Source organism: Zonotrichia leucophrys, chromosome 1A, assembly GCF_028769735.1.
Source record: "Zonotrichia leucophrys gambelii isolate GWCS_2022_RI chromosome 1A, RI_Zleu_2.0, whole genome shotgun sequence".
NCBI lineage: Eukaryota > Metazoa > Chordata > Aves > Passeriformes > Passerellidae > Zonotrichia > Zonotrichia leucophrys.
The window spans coordinates 7,869,703-7,884,496 of NC_088170.1; the positions used below are offsets into that span (position 1 = coordinate 7,869,703).

General features: G+C 45.0%; 1 protein-coding gene and 1 long non-coding RNA gene across 4 annotated transcripts in view; one reads left to right on the forward strand and one right to left on the reverse strand.

Annotated features, from left to right (window-relative positions):
* The window catches only part of DUSP16 (dual specificity phosphatase 16), a 58,660-nt gene extending 50,863 nt beyond the window's left edge, over nucleotides 1–7,797 (reverse strand). For 2 of the 3 annotated variants that reach the window (XM_064736955.1, XM_064736942.1), the window contains exon 1: nucleotides 7,281–7,409. The gene's annotated coding sequence lies outside the window, so the exon portion shown is untranslated. Of the gene's footprint in view, nucleotides 1–7,280; nucleotides 7,410–7,574 lie in introns of those variants that run through there. The other variant, XM_064736948.1, reaches the window with a different exon arrangement.
* Nucleotides 6,893–10,160, forward strand: LOC135460227 (uncharacterized). Its single transcript, XR_010443193.1, has 3 exons — nucleotides 6,893–7,353; nucleotides 8,070–8,152; nucleotides 9,129–10,160. It is a non-coding gene; the product is annotated as an uncharacterized LOC135460227 (long non-coding RNA).
* Nucleotides 10,161–14,794: the final 4,634 nt, after the last annotated feature.

The window sequence follows — 14,794 nt, forward strand, 5'->3', positions numbered from 1 at the left end:
TGTTAAACAGCAGCTGTATTTTCACTTAGCTATGCAGACATTTCATAGCCACTCTGCCATACTGGTTATGTCTGGGGGTTTGAATAAAAATAGCTGATGTGCTTGCTTGTTACACCATGAAATGAAGTGCACAAAGCAATTGCCAAGTCTGGTTTTGCCCATGAAAGGCAATGGTCATTAATAGCTTGTATTTGCAGAAGGCTGTCAGAGGAGCAGCGTGCCTGTGCTTCCTCCAGTTTTCTATAGTTTAACCATACATGAGGCAGCAGGGACAAATGCACCACACATTTCCTCATTTCACAACAGGTCATGCCTGCAGGAGAGATGACAAGTCATGCAAGCCTCAGTTGCAGAAAAATATTCAAATTCTGTAAATTTGAGGGGGTGGAAAGATGTGTGTCTCTTCATGGAAATAGTATGTTGGGAAAATGTGCAATGACAGTAATAGTTAATCAGTATTTCATCACTTTCTTTTGCTGTCCAGACCAGTATCTTGGAGATTTGAACTCCTGCTCTTTTTCATACCTGTTTTTCTTGAAGGAGATGAATTTCTTTCAGTAATATTTAGACAGGAAACAGGCAAAAAATGGGCTAGTCATACAATCATGTCTGGGCTGGATAGGCAAATTTTTCAGGCATCTTCAAAGAGGTCTACCTGGAAATCCCAGCAGACAGCAAAGTGAGGAACTTTGCCACACTGAGGAAACAGGTTTGTCACCTGGATGGTAACCACACACGGATCTCTATCCATGCTTATTAAGTGTGGCATTCTATCTCTAACATTATCAATTATCTAACAAGCAGAACAGAGGACTGAGAAGATGACAGCATGCCCACACTGTGTCAGCCATGAGAAGTCAGGGATTTTCAGCAGCTGGACAAGAAAAAAAGGACCAGGAAAATCAGACCTATTCAGCTGAAAGAAAAACCAAAACAAAAAAGTGAGATTTTGAGAAACAAACAAGGTAGCAGCAGATAGTACAAGTACAAGCAGCTCTCTTAGCTTTATTAGATTTCATTGTAAGTCTCCTACTAGCCAGGAGAACATGAAGTTTACCAGCTCTCATAAGGGTGGTGCCTTCAGCTGCCCCTGCCTTCCTGAGACACAGGAATGTGAACATACAGACCAGTCCCTGGAGATGACCCTGCTTCAGGAAGGCCTCCCAACATCCACTGTGTAAAAGCTGGAGAGCTTTTAGGAAACTGAAAGGACATAGGAGCAGCCTGGGAGAAAAGGGAAGAGGGTTCAGGGTCCTCTTGCTAGGAGAAGAATCTTACCATCAATGCAGAACTCCAAGCAGACTATGGGAAGAGTCTTTCACAGCCTACCCTCAGTTTGGAGCACACTTGCCTTAAACACAAGGTCTTCTGACAGGTGGGGAGAGCCCTCCTAAAGTGGTGACACCATTTGCCTTCTGCTGATCTGGATTAAGTCTCTTGCATATTTTGAAACTTACTAGAATCCAGTCTGGATTCAGTCTATTGCATATTTTGAAATTTACTAGAATCCAATAACATGTCAACCCAATGCACTAAGATTACTGCTGTACTTCTCTGCTGTAAGCTGCAATAGTTTTTCTTCTTGCTTAGAAATTGGCAAACATTTATGAATCTTTGTAGAAACCAAGCTGAAGCTTATTCTGTTTGCTCCCCAGTTGTTCTTAGTAAGAGGTCTCTATCTAAATTCTCTTAGTTTGGAAAGGCACTTCTGAGTATGATGGCATTAGAAGAATGACGTGTAACACAAAGTTTCTTCCCTCCCAGTTTTCCAGAGTTCAAACAGACTCCCATGAAAGTCAGGGAGAGCAAAGCTGGAAAGCAAGAGAAAACACTGTGTCCCAAGCAGGAATTTTCAAGTAGGGAGGTATGAAACCCCAACACCTAAGCGCTTGTAACAGAACACCTGTGGGAACTGGATAGGTGATAGGTGCTATATCTATTGCTGGTGGCATTAAAAGAATGAGCAGAAAGTAACCCCATGCCTGTTCTTCAGGTGATTTCAATCCACCTCTGGCATTAAGGCTTGTTTCAGTGGCAGGATGGCTGAGAGAAGCCCTGTGAAACATAGCTCAGACTCTTTGCATGTGTTTGTAAGATGGTGTTTAGAAGATGAGTGTCCTGCTTAAGGAACTGCACAAATTTAGTGAAATATGCATTGTGGAGAAAGGACCATCATGCAGGCAAAACCCCAAGTTCTAGCATGGGATTTGAGTCTACAAAGTCTGGGATGAATGATTCTTACCCCTAGCAATCAAGAAGCAAAAACAACATGCAGGCTATTAAAAGTGTGGCATTTCTATCTCTAACACTATGAACTATTCAGCCTAACCAGAACTATAAAGCCTAAACATGCTTTCCTAGGGGTTCAGTAGGAGCAAAATGCAGCACTGAATCAATTTTATCCGGAATAGCGTGGGAGGAGGGAGAGTTCCTTTCCTATTTTGAGAGCAACATCTATGCTACACATGCAGAGCCAAAGCCTTCTAATCCAGTAGGCTGAATACATACTAGTTATTCAAACTCAAGAACGTGTGCATAAAAGGAATTTCATACAATTAGTCCCCGTTGTCCTCCTCAGTTCATGCTCTCTGTAAAGTTCTCATTCCAGTGTTGCTACATTACACACTCAGACCCATCTTTTTGCCTCCCACATTGCCTTCAGTAACATAAAAACATTAGATAAGCAGGCAGGGATGTGTAAAAAGAGTATCTGTACAGCCACTGATCTATCATTTAGTCAACAGGCTCCATTCATAGACCATTTTAGCAAAGCAAAAATCAAGTGAGGCAGAATGAAAATGGGTAATGCTGTTCCAGTCTCAATATTAGGAAATGTGTCAATTTTCTGCCAAATGAATGTAATGGAACACAGTTCCACTATGATTTTATGAAGATTTTTTTCATACTATTTTAGCAGACCATCGCTCTGACTCGTGTGTAAAAAGATCTTATGGAGAAAAAAAATTACATTTATTCTCAAGTAATGAAAGCTTTTGCACATCTCTTTTATACAAAGATACAAACTTTTGTATCTTTATTTGCTAAATAAGTGACACAAGTTTATATCTTCAGCTTGAAAGCAAAGAAGAGTGCAAATGTACCTGAGGAGGTCTGAGCAAGGAAATGATGCTAGTTTATGGGAAACATCATGAGAACTCATACAGCACAGGGAAAAATTAGTTCCAAAAACACACTTAGAGAGAAGCGGTGTAAGTCACTGGCAACATAAGTATCATATTGTAATCAGGAAAGAGAAGAGATAACTGAATTCCCCTCAAAGAAGAACCTTGTTTCAGGAGTTCCTTTGATACCTTCCAGCTTGGGACAGCAAAAGTACAGAAAAGCAGCACCAAGGGAGTTTGGGAATGTTCCCACTGAATCCCTGCAGCCCCACTGGAAACCTCCCATCACTGAAACAACACTTTCCCCTCTTTCCTAGCTTGCCCAATTATTAATTTTGGTGGGGTTTTTTTCAGCTGCTGGAGCATTTCATAGGGACACAACATGGAAGGCTGCCAGCCTTCCCAGAGCCAGCTCTGAGCAGAACACTCTTGGCTCAGCAGCAGACCACAAAGTGCAGCAGAAGGAAACACAGGGCCTTGAACTCACACCCACCTTGTTCTTACCCTCCATTCACACTCCCTACATGCAGGTCTGCTCTGAGCCCTGAGCAGTAATTCACTGGTGCCCAACACCATCTCTGCTGGAGACCATGGTACCTGCCAGAAGGCCTTTGACAGAACTGCCTAGTTAAAACGAGGCAAATCTAGAAGTTGAGATGCCAAACTTGACCATTAATATCTATTTTTTGCTTGCTTCAGGAGTTACAGGAACTTACAGAGTAACTGTAATAGAGATTTGCTATTTGGAGCTGACAAGACAGCACCAATGCAAAGATCAGGCATGGTGGAGCTGAGAAGTGGTGACAAGAGCTGCCCTGTTGCCATGCCTGTCCTCAGCAGCAGGAATACTGCAGGAGCCCAGGGCATCCCAGCCTCCTGCCTTGCTCCAGGGGCAGTTTGATCTCCACTGGCTTTAGTATTAGGGGGAGGATATCATTAAAATAGTGATGAATTCCTGGGGATAGGGTCCCCCAAGTAACAACTGCAAAGCAGCATGAACTTAGTGTTCACTTCACTTTCTTGCAAATAATCCCTGGTCTTCAGTCAATTAACAACTTTAGTCTAGAACAACATCCTGACACTCACCACCAGGCCAGCCATCACCTGTGGCTTTTGATTTGTGCAGAAATAGAGGCCATGTATGCAACTGGCAGCCCTAAAGGATGATACACTTCCCTTTGTTTATGAGTGGGATACAAACAAACCACAGAAATACTAGCAATACTGATATGTTCTTATTGGTGTTTAAAATAGTCTACAGAAATCCTCCATATCACAACGCTCATTCTGGAAGCCATCCCTAAGGAATTGTAGGGAAAGTAAATGTACTGTTTGACACATAAGGGACACACTTTCTTCCCTATTACCAAGAAAACCAGCTTCTTGAAAATTCTTAAATAATCAAGGATTTAGCATTACACAACCATGCACAAAATACTACAAGATTTCAAGAAGCATTTAGTCACTATCATAACAACAAATCCATAGGGGCAGATTCAGTGGAGTCACAGACCAAACCCATGCTTCTTTCAAAAGCTGGAAAAAAACGTGGAAAAGAAAAAGGAAGGGATGTGTCAATCCTTCCACACCTCATCCTTTGACAGTAACTACTCTATGCCATCTGGCTATTAAGGACTGTCAGCACTTGAAGAATATCCATGATGCTTTCCTGACTGCTTCTACAGAAAGGAAAAAGAAAAAAAAAAAGTCCTAGAAAATTCAGCTGACATGCTACAAAGTGAAAGCTATCATCCTGCTGCCTCCTTTTTCTTTGGGGGGAAAATACCTCAGCTGTACTTACTGTATTTTTTTAGCAAAATTGCGTTTTGAAAGCAGTGAATTTGCTGAATTGGTGTGAGGATTATGGCATTGAATGTTAAAAACCCAGGTGATGGAGCAAAGCCCTCACCCCGCACACACCTCTTACCGCCCAGCGCGTTGGAGCAGAACTCACTTGAAGCTAAATGCAAGTAACAGAAACCAACATCTAACTTGTCTATTTGACATTTCTTATGGAGGCCAGCCTTACAAAGAGAGCCTGAATTCAGCCCCCGAGGGCTCCGGCAGGCCTACGTGAATCTCTTATCTGATAGGCAGAGGAGCGCCTGGCCCATCTCACACCCAGTGACTGCGAATGACTTCAGTGCCGCTGTGGCAGCAGCGCAGGGCTCGCAGGGCAGAGCCCGTGTGCCAGGGAAGGTGCACGGGCACATGGCAGATCCAACCACAACTCCTCCCACGGGCTCAGCGAGGGCTGGCATCCCGCCGGGGCTGCCTCGGGAGGCAGAGCTCCCAGCGAAATCCATTTAACACATTCCTGCACAGCTTCTGCCGATACCGTCCCCATGGTCAGGCCAAGCTAAAAACAAACACCCCTGCCCGGCCAGCTGTCTTTGCTGGAAGAGGAGCGTGCATTTTTACAGAAACAAAGATAACTGAGCTCGCTATCTTCTACAGAAGTTTTTCTGGTGTGAATTTGTTCCATTACATCTGCTTGGGTAGCTAACAAAAGCAGAGCTACTAGAGCAGGAATGTACTCAGGTATCTTCATTCAACACATTATATTTAAATGCTTGGTTTATTTTTCTGGACCTTCCCATAGGTATTAAACCAAAGCATTTTGAAGCTACCATCTGTAGCACAGAAACTGACACATTCTCTGCTGCTTTTATGTGTTTGTTCATTTAAAAAGGGACTTTAAAATTGTGTACTAAACAAGCACAACAAGTGAAACTTACTACAACTCAGATATTTCTTATAGATTCCATCCTCAAAATATTAATGAGCATACTCAGTAAATGCAAGTTTTACTCGTGAGTATCACTATTCTTTGTATCTTTTGTCATTAAAAATGAAAGCTAAAAATACATGTACACCTCCCTGCTGCATACTTCGGTCCACATTCAAGCAGAAACTCCCAGACAACCAACATAAACAACTGTGATGAATGTTTCAATCTCCAATGGGCAGTGGGATGAACACCATAAAAAGAAATTAAGACTTACTATTTTTCCACCTCCCCTCAAAACACAAGAGTCTAAACCAACTCCTGTTTGGTCAGTTGTGACTTTGTAAACTCTGTATCTACCAAACCACACACTGCTAGGAATAGTATAAATCTCAGAGCAAGGATTACAAAATCATTCTCGGGTTTTGGTTGGGGTTTTCTCTTTTAAGAGCCCCAAGAAACATTCCTGCAAAGAGAAACAGTTCAATCTGCTTTCAGGTTTCAAAACTAGCACAGATCTATTTTTTCTGCTGGGTATACACTGAATGTTTGAATAGAAGAATTAGTCATAGGTCAGACAATATAGCTTGTTATCACTACACCCTTCATTTGAAGGAAAACCAAATAAATTGATTTTATATTTCAACCAGCTGAAACGACGGTAAAAGAAAGTAAATTCTCCTGGGTTTCCTTTTTCAAAAATATAAAAAATCAAAATTAATTAAAAAAAAATTAAAATCCCAGCTTCTCATCTGACATGTAACCAAATGTTTTTTGGCCGCTGAAAAATCCTGCCATTGGTCAGGCTCGGCAATAGGCACATCCCATACACCAGGTGATGCGCGCTCAGCCCCGCATCCCGGCCCGGGGGGGACAAAGCCGGGAGCGGGGATCTGTCAGGCCGCGTCCCGGCGCCAGCCCCGAGCCGGCAGCTCAGGCGAGCGCGATGCCAGGTTAACAATTTGCCTCCCTCCTGGACGCCGCGGCAGCCCTCCATTTTGTCAGCCGCCTCAATTTAAACGTTTTCCGAGGCGAAGGCAGAACTTCAGCATTTCTTCGGGAGCCCTCCGGGGCTTTAAAGCATCCCCGACCATTTTGCGGAGCCGGCGCTGCGGGCTAAGTTTAGCAGGGCAGCGGCGCACGCCGCGGCTCACGGGCAGCGCCGAGCCCCCCGCGGGGCAGCCCGCGGGCTCCTTCCCATCGCTTCTCCCGGCGGCGCCTCCTCCCGCCCCGCGCTCCGGCGGCGCCCGGCTTCCTCCCCGCACGGGGAGAGGCAGGTGGATGTCGGGAGGAGGGCAGGGAAGGGACGGGAGGCAGGAGCCGCCGCGGGCAGCAGGGTGCCGGCAGCAGGTAGGGAGGGCAGCGCGGGGCGGCCGCCGGTGCCGTGCGGTGCCTGTGCCGTTCCCCCTCCCTCCGGCCCCCGTTCTTACCACCTGCGGAGGCGGCCGGAGCCCGCCCGGGCCGGGGCAGCGACCTGTCCACTGCGGGCGCTCTCCTCCGGAGGTGAGGGGGCGGCGGGGAAGGGCATGCGGGAGGAGGGAGGGAGGGCTCCCGCCGCCCGCCTCTCCCTCACCTCCCTCCCCCTCCTCCTCCTCCTCCCCGCCCAGCCCAGCCCGGCCCGGCCCGGCCCGGCCCGGCCCCCCCCGCGCCCCTCGGCCCCCTCCCAGCTTGGCCTCCGCGGTGCGGGCCCGGCTCGGGGTCCCCTGCGCTGCTGCGGCACTTACTGTGTCACCCCTGTCAGTCTGGCTGCCTGTCCCCTCGGCGAGGATAAAAGCAATTGCCCACTAGCCTCGCCGCTGCCGCCCGAAACAACTTTGTCCTCTTCCAGTCGCTCCTCTTTTTCCTTCTTCTTCAATAAGGAAAAAAATAAAAACCAAAAAAGCGTCCTCTCTAAAACAACAACCAAGCCTCAGCAAATTTAAAAATTAGAAAAGAAAAAATATATTCGGCTTTTTTTTTTTTTTTAAGAGTGGGAAGCGTGAAGGTGGGAGGGGAGAGGAGCAGAAAAAGGAAGCATTTGGAGCTTTGGAGCTCTCTTTTCCCTCTCCTTCCCCCCTCCCAAGATGGCTTGAAAAAATTAAAAGGGGACAGTGGTGAGGGGGACACACACACCGAAAAGCTCGGGAGGAGGGAAAAAGTTTGGGAGGTTGGGGGTTTTTGTGTGTGTGTTTGGTCTTTTTGTTTGTTTGAGGGTTTTTGTTTTGTTTTGTTTTTTTAAGCCTTAGAATGACAGAAGAGACTGCAAACACCCGGGAAGAGCAAGCACAAGGAGAAGAACGAGCGAGAGAAAAGAGTTTTGCTGGTCAGTAAACTTCAAGCTGCTGCGATGAGGTCATTGGTGTAAATATAAAGCGATGGCGTCATTTGAAACCAATCCCAGTGAATGAACTCAGCCGGGGGGTGAAGGTGGGGGGAGAGGGTGAAGGAGAAAGAGGAGGAGCAGCGAGAGAGGATCCCTGCGGGGCCCGGCGGCAGCGGCGGCCGCGAAGCCCCGGCGGCGTGAGGCGATGGCGGATGGGAGGGGGGGTCTCTCACTGTCCCCAGGGGAAACACGGCCCCGCTGCCCGCGGCCTCCAGCGACAGCCGCCGGGCCGCCCCTGGGAGGAGCCGCGGAGCGATTCAACCGAGCCGCCGGCACGGCCCTTCCCCGCCCCTCGCCCGGCCCTCGCTCGGCTCCGGCCTCCCCGCAGGCCCTCCCCGCCCGCGGCCCCTTCCCCGCGCGGCCCGGAGCCCGCCCGGCGTGTGGCGCCTCACGACGCTTCGGGCCCGCTGCCGTGTCCGCTCGGCCGCTTCTCCTCTCCTCCTCTCTGCCCTGCGCCAGCTAAGGGGGCATCCGTGAATACCGCCCTCGCCTTTGCTTTCACTGTGAGCCGCTGTGCGGTGCCATGCACAACCACCTGGGTGTGAAGGCGTCACATCCTCCTGTGCTAGTGCTGAGAGATCCTACAACCGCAGAGTGTTTGAGGGAAGGGAAAGGAACAAAGTCATCCAGTTCCAACCTCTGTCACTGAAGTGGGCAGAGCACCCTGTGGATCATGTGGAACACTGGGGGCCTTTGCCCTTTAAATAACCTTCTTAAAGAAATTTAAAAATCTGAAATCACACAGTGAAAATCTATGCAGATCTACAGAAGTAGATGTTATTTTTGCCTGACATGTATCTGTTATGGCTAGTACCATAGAACTGGCAAGGTACATCCTTCAATGGCTGTAGGATGTCTGTCATGCATCCCTCTTCCAGACATGACAGAATATTCTACAGTCCTCTTTCTCCCTTAGGGGCATCATTACTATGGGGACCCTGCTGACACTGCTGGGCATGCAGGACAGCTTGCACAGCAAAATTCAAACTTCAGTCCATCACCTCTGACGGCTTTGAATCCCTGTGCCAGAAACCCTTAGAAGACAGCATGAGAAAGAAGATTACCTACATGGGTCCTTAGGTTCTTGGTGGCTGTCTCTTTTGAAGTGCCATCAGAAAAGCACGTGGCTATCACTCACATTAAAATGGTTTGGGTGTTTGGTGTTTCAGGAAGAAGGTAACTCAATAAGTCGTATGGGGCAGAGGAGGCTCTGTCCTGTCAATATTGACCATGAACCACCTTGATGAAGGCCCTCGTGCTAAGGAGTTGTGAGCTGTGTCATGAAATTCCTTGTTGACACTTGTACTGAACAGTCACGTCCTGTGAGAGGGAGTGCAGAGCAGGCAGGGAAGAGGGAAGCCCAAGCTCCACAACAGAGACAAAAGCAGTGAAAAAATTATGGTAAAGCAATTAACATTGGGACGTTCACTGTTTTGAACGTGTCCCTTTCCAGTATCTGAAAAGCAATTTTGCCCTTCTGTCTCAATAAAGCAGTGGCCCCAAAGATGCCTTTCTCAAACCCCCAAAGTGCCCACAGCATTAAAAATCTGCACAATTAACTGCTGGTTAATGGAGCTAGAAGTGACCCATTTTGATGAAGGGGATCAGAGAGCGTGCCAGAGGAACTGGAGGTGACGGCCAGTGCCCCAGCTCTTTCATTCCAGAAAATTGCAGGAACAAACAGTTCCAGCATGGTTATTCTCACAAAGAGAAGTGGGGAGCAGTGGAGAGAGGTGCATGTTGAGGAGGAAAGACATTTCAATTCTCTCTTCCCTTTTCTCATCTCAACTCGGTAATACCTTATGTAACAGGTTTGGGTTTTGTTTAAATTGTGAGACTGTGAAAATTTCCTGACTGTAAAGCTGTAACAATAAGAAATACTTGTCATCTTTTGAAAATATTTTTCTTTTTAGCAAAAAAAAAAAAAAAAAAAAAAAAAAAAAAAAAAAAAAGCAGAAAAGCCTGTACTAGAGCAGCAAATTAAAGCCTTTTCAGTATAGAGTCACGATATTTCTTTGCCTGATGTAATAAAGCATGTGACAAAACCAGTGGTATCACATTTAATTCCTGCACATTGAAATTATTACTAAGAATAACTTTTTTCTTTTCAGCCAAGCTTGAACCAAAAGTCTGATTTGGGAGAACATTGCAGGGTGAAACTGGGCAGGTTCATTGCTAACCTCAAGACACAAACAGAAGGAAGACTCAAACACAGAAGCATCAGACCTCGCTTCATTGAGAGTAGGAGCTGCATCCTTTGCCTCCTGTTTGCAGTGGCCAAAGTGTGAGTGTGTTGGCAGCTGACATCCCTCAGCTGGCCATGGCCACTTGTGTAGGAGCAGAAACTCCTTTACATGTCAGAATCTTAACATCATTTTACTCATTTTTTCCCCCTCTGAGAGCCTTTTGTTCCTCCCTTCCACTCACACAGCAAGCTCCTGGAAATGATCTGAACTGCAGGTGCAGACCAGGAGAGGGTCAGGCCTTGATTTGGCAAACACCTGAACCAGCTGGGAGAGAGAGTGCTTGGCTTTGCTGGTGTCCCTGGCTGCTGATCTCCCCTCCCCAAGTTTTTTAAGTCTGTCAATTCCATGAAATGTATTTTGCTGCACTTCTGGTGATGCACTTTTTTGCCTAAATTCACCGCTTGTTTTTGAGAGAACGGTTCTGAAAGAGTTAAAGTTACTGTTCCTTTCTTGTGCCTCCTTATGAGGCTTATGAGATAAGGAGATCAGAAGTGTCTATATGGGGTGAAACAAGGGCAAAAGACATTGTGGCTATCCAGCCAGCTGTATCACAGCCCTTGAACTTTGACACTCCCCCCTGTCCTACCCGTTCAAGGCTCACTTCTGGCAGGAGTGGCTCCAAGTGTGTCACCCCTCACTGCCCCTGTTCCTGGGAGCCAGGGAGGGGCAATAGCTGGGTACTTTCAAGAGCTGGAGGTCATGCACCTTTTTTACAAAGTTTCTCTTTCTTTATTACGAAAAGCTAGTTCAGCTTTTTGTTCCTTTTCGAGCTAATGGACTTTGTGGCACTTCATTTGGTTAATCAGTTAGCAGTGATTAAACAGGGGAAAGATAAATGACAGCCTGAGTAACGTCATCACTGTTTCTGCGTGGTGGAAAGGAGTGGTTTGCCAGGGAAACCTCTTGTGAAATAAGCGAGAATTGAACTATAAGCACGGAATTTACCATGCTTTAAAATCCCCTTGTGGGTGCCAACTTCCTCCACAGGCTGAAGTGGAGTTGTTGAAGAAGTTGCCATTCCCACACAGCTCCGAGTCACCGTCATGGCTGTCTTCTGCCAAAGGCTACCACCTCCCCTCCCTACCTGCAAGCTGCTCACTCAAGCTCTCCCAAATTAGCTTTGGCCAAAGTCAACCTTAGCAGCTTAAGCAGTTTAAATAGTAGATGTCTGTTGCACTGGTTTGTTTTGGCTGAAACAGATTAGGGGTAACCCAAGTTACCAGATGGGAAGTGAGGTGATGACTTTTTCATGGACAGCTTCAGGGGCAGTGGGAGGTTGGGCCTAATCTGCTTTCAGAGCAGGCTTCCGTACCTCACATAACTGCTACCAACTGTTCTTCAGGGTATTTAAAAGTAGAAGTGTTGCTGAGATACTCACATTGAAACATTTGTAGCATTTTTAGATACCACTTCCTTTGTTGGCATGGAGAGCAGGGTACGGCAGTCAGAGCAGCGCAGGTTTGTGGGAGAGCAGCAATGGGAACACAAGGATTTGGAAACCATAGGAGATGTAGGGCTGAGGGTGGGGAAAGAGCAGAAGAGAGAAGTTTGTGGCTGTAGATCAGTGGGAGATCTCAGAGCTCAGTCCAGAGAGGAGGGATTTGATGGGAAATGCAGACATCAGAGACCTGGGATGGCGAGTAGCAATGCTCAGGGGCAAACAGTGATTCTTCCCTTCCATGTGTGCATCCCACCTCGGAAGCTCCATCCCTCTGGAAAATGGTTGGATGGGAATAGCCTCACTAGTCTGTCACTGCAGGTAGTTTTCATAGCTCTACCTCCCTGCAGCTTCTCCAGGACTGCCAGATTCACAGCCCATCCAACAAGCTAGAGGTGGTATGCAAATGGAGAGGTCTAGGTTCGATGCAGATACGGGGTTTGGGCAGGAATATAGGACAAGATGGAGCAATATTCTTATTCTCTGAAAGAAAACAGTGGGTGATTTGAAGCAATGAAAGAGAAAAGAAGATTTACAGGAACTGGAGCAGCAGCAAGTACAGAGGAAATAGGAAGGAGAGCATCAGCTATTTGCTTCCCTGTAACTCCTCCTCATAAACCCTGTATCCATTACTCAGTAGAAATGTACATTATTCCTATCTCTACAATACCGTTTATTTTTCGAAGCCCTTTGTGGGACAGAGTAGCATCATGAAACCATGTTTTATGGATGTAAGACTGAGTTACTGACATGAAGTAACTCATCCAAGGTAGTATAGCAAGATGGTTACAGATCAGAGAAATGAAGCAAGTTCTCTTAAATTCCAAATCTAACCACTAATTCGTCCTTTTCCTTCTCCTCTCTTGCATCTCAGAAAAGAAATAGTAACTTTTGCTTTATTTACCTGCACAGACAGTTATTAAAATTAAGCACTTGCACAAAAGTTTGTTGGTTAGCTTGCAATTCAGGGACACACAAACACACAAAGGCTATAGAGGAGTTATATAATGTGAAAAGACAAAGGAAGAAGTAGCAATTTCTGGTTCTAGGGATGGCCTTTTTCAAGCTTAGGGAGTTTTGCTAAAATTCTAGTCATCTTGGAAAAAGAAGTTACTATTTTGATGGTCAAGCCACTTCTCTATGAAACAGCAAGATGAAGTTTCGAGGAGGCATTTGAAATTGGAGATCATAATAAACATTATTTACAGAAAAGGAGCATAATAACATGTTGTCATCAGGAAACAGAATAATGAAATACTGTTCTCAAGAAACATCATGTTCAGACAAATCTATAGCAACTGAAAAACTTAACTAGTAACATTTCTCACTTTCTAATATATCCAAAGAGAGAATATTTAAATAAAAAACCCAAAAAAGCTGATACATTAAAAAAATCACAAACACATTTCAGAAATTAAGATAGTTGTCACAATAAACACCCACCTCACTTACTTTTTGCTCTTACTCACTGTTAGTCACTTGTCTGTAGGCTGGTACACTTCTATGGAAATGAACTGCTAATGGGCTGTAAGCACAGATGGTGTAAATCATCATTGCTCAACTCACACTTCAGTTCCTATCCTAATTTATACTATCTGAGAATGGCTTTGTGTGTTCATGTTTTGTTTGTGGCCAATGATGAATCAGAAGTAAAATGTATTTGCGTTTATTATGAGGGCAGGAGAAAATGTATGAGGTCTTTGACAATTCATAGCCTCTTTTTAACTGCTTGAGTACTTCAAATTATGTGGGATTTAGTAGTTACCAGCCTTAAATAAATTTTAGACTTCCTGTTTTTCTAATAATAAATATTTTCTTAGGAATACCAAGGATATGATAAAAAAAGTACAGCATTCATAAAATGCTTTAAAGTTGTGATATGTGAAATGTCATCTGGCTCAATATAAACCATGAAGTACAAAGTTACTGTCTTGACAGCATGCTTAACTGAGCTCACAATCAAGAAAATAGTTTAAAAGTCTCAATGTAGGAAGAGAATATATAACCTGTGGTAATGGAGACCAGATTATTTCTGTTTATTTATTTTAAAATACTTTCTTTTCAAGATATGTACACAGGAAAGGAAATTTTCAGGCAGTTTTAGAATCTTTAGCATTTCTCATAATCTATTTTGTTGTTTCTGCAACTTTTAACATCTCCTGACACTTACAGGTATCCTAAATGTTGTGGATTTGATAGACTGCTGTTTATTTAATTCTAAAGTGCAGTTTGGGTGTTGCAGTAATATGCCAGCGAAACTCCATTGTTATTCAAATGGATTGTGAAAGAGATTTCGATTCCATGGGGTCATTAAAATGTACTTAATTGATAAAAAAAACCCTAATATGAAAGAGGGAAAGACAGAGAAACCCATACTGGACATGAAAAATAAACTTGAGTTCTAATAGGGGAAAGAAAACAAAGTTAATTACAATTTGTTGTTGCTGTGGGAAAGAAGGGCATGACCACCACAGTGACCTGCATTTATAAGCTCTCATTCATATAAACTTTTAAGTGGATAACACCCAGAACATCAATATTTTGGCCTAACAGTCATAACATTCTTAGGATAAAAGACTGTTAACTCTGGTCAGAGTCTTATTTTGTTGAATGCACTGCTCAGAAAATTATCAGTCTGAGATTAGCTCAATTGTCAACCACAGAGAGCAGAGTTTGTTGAGAAAGACAGGTGAAAATCTCAGGTTACAGAGAAAAGAAGCATGTGAAAATTTCAGAGCGTGTCTTTCTTTCTTTTTTTTTTTTTTTAGATGCAAGGTGGAGGTGAGGTGAAGGACTGCTGCTTTATTTTTATATTGTCTCCTTGACTGCCCTTCTATGGTCAGGCACAAGCTGGCTTCTCTGTGTTAGGCATAGGTAGAAGTCTTTTAGCTCTGCAAG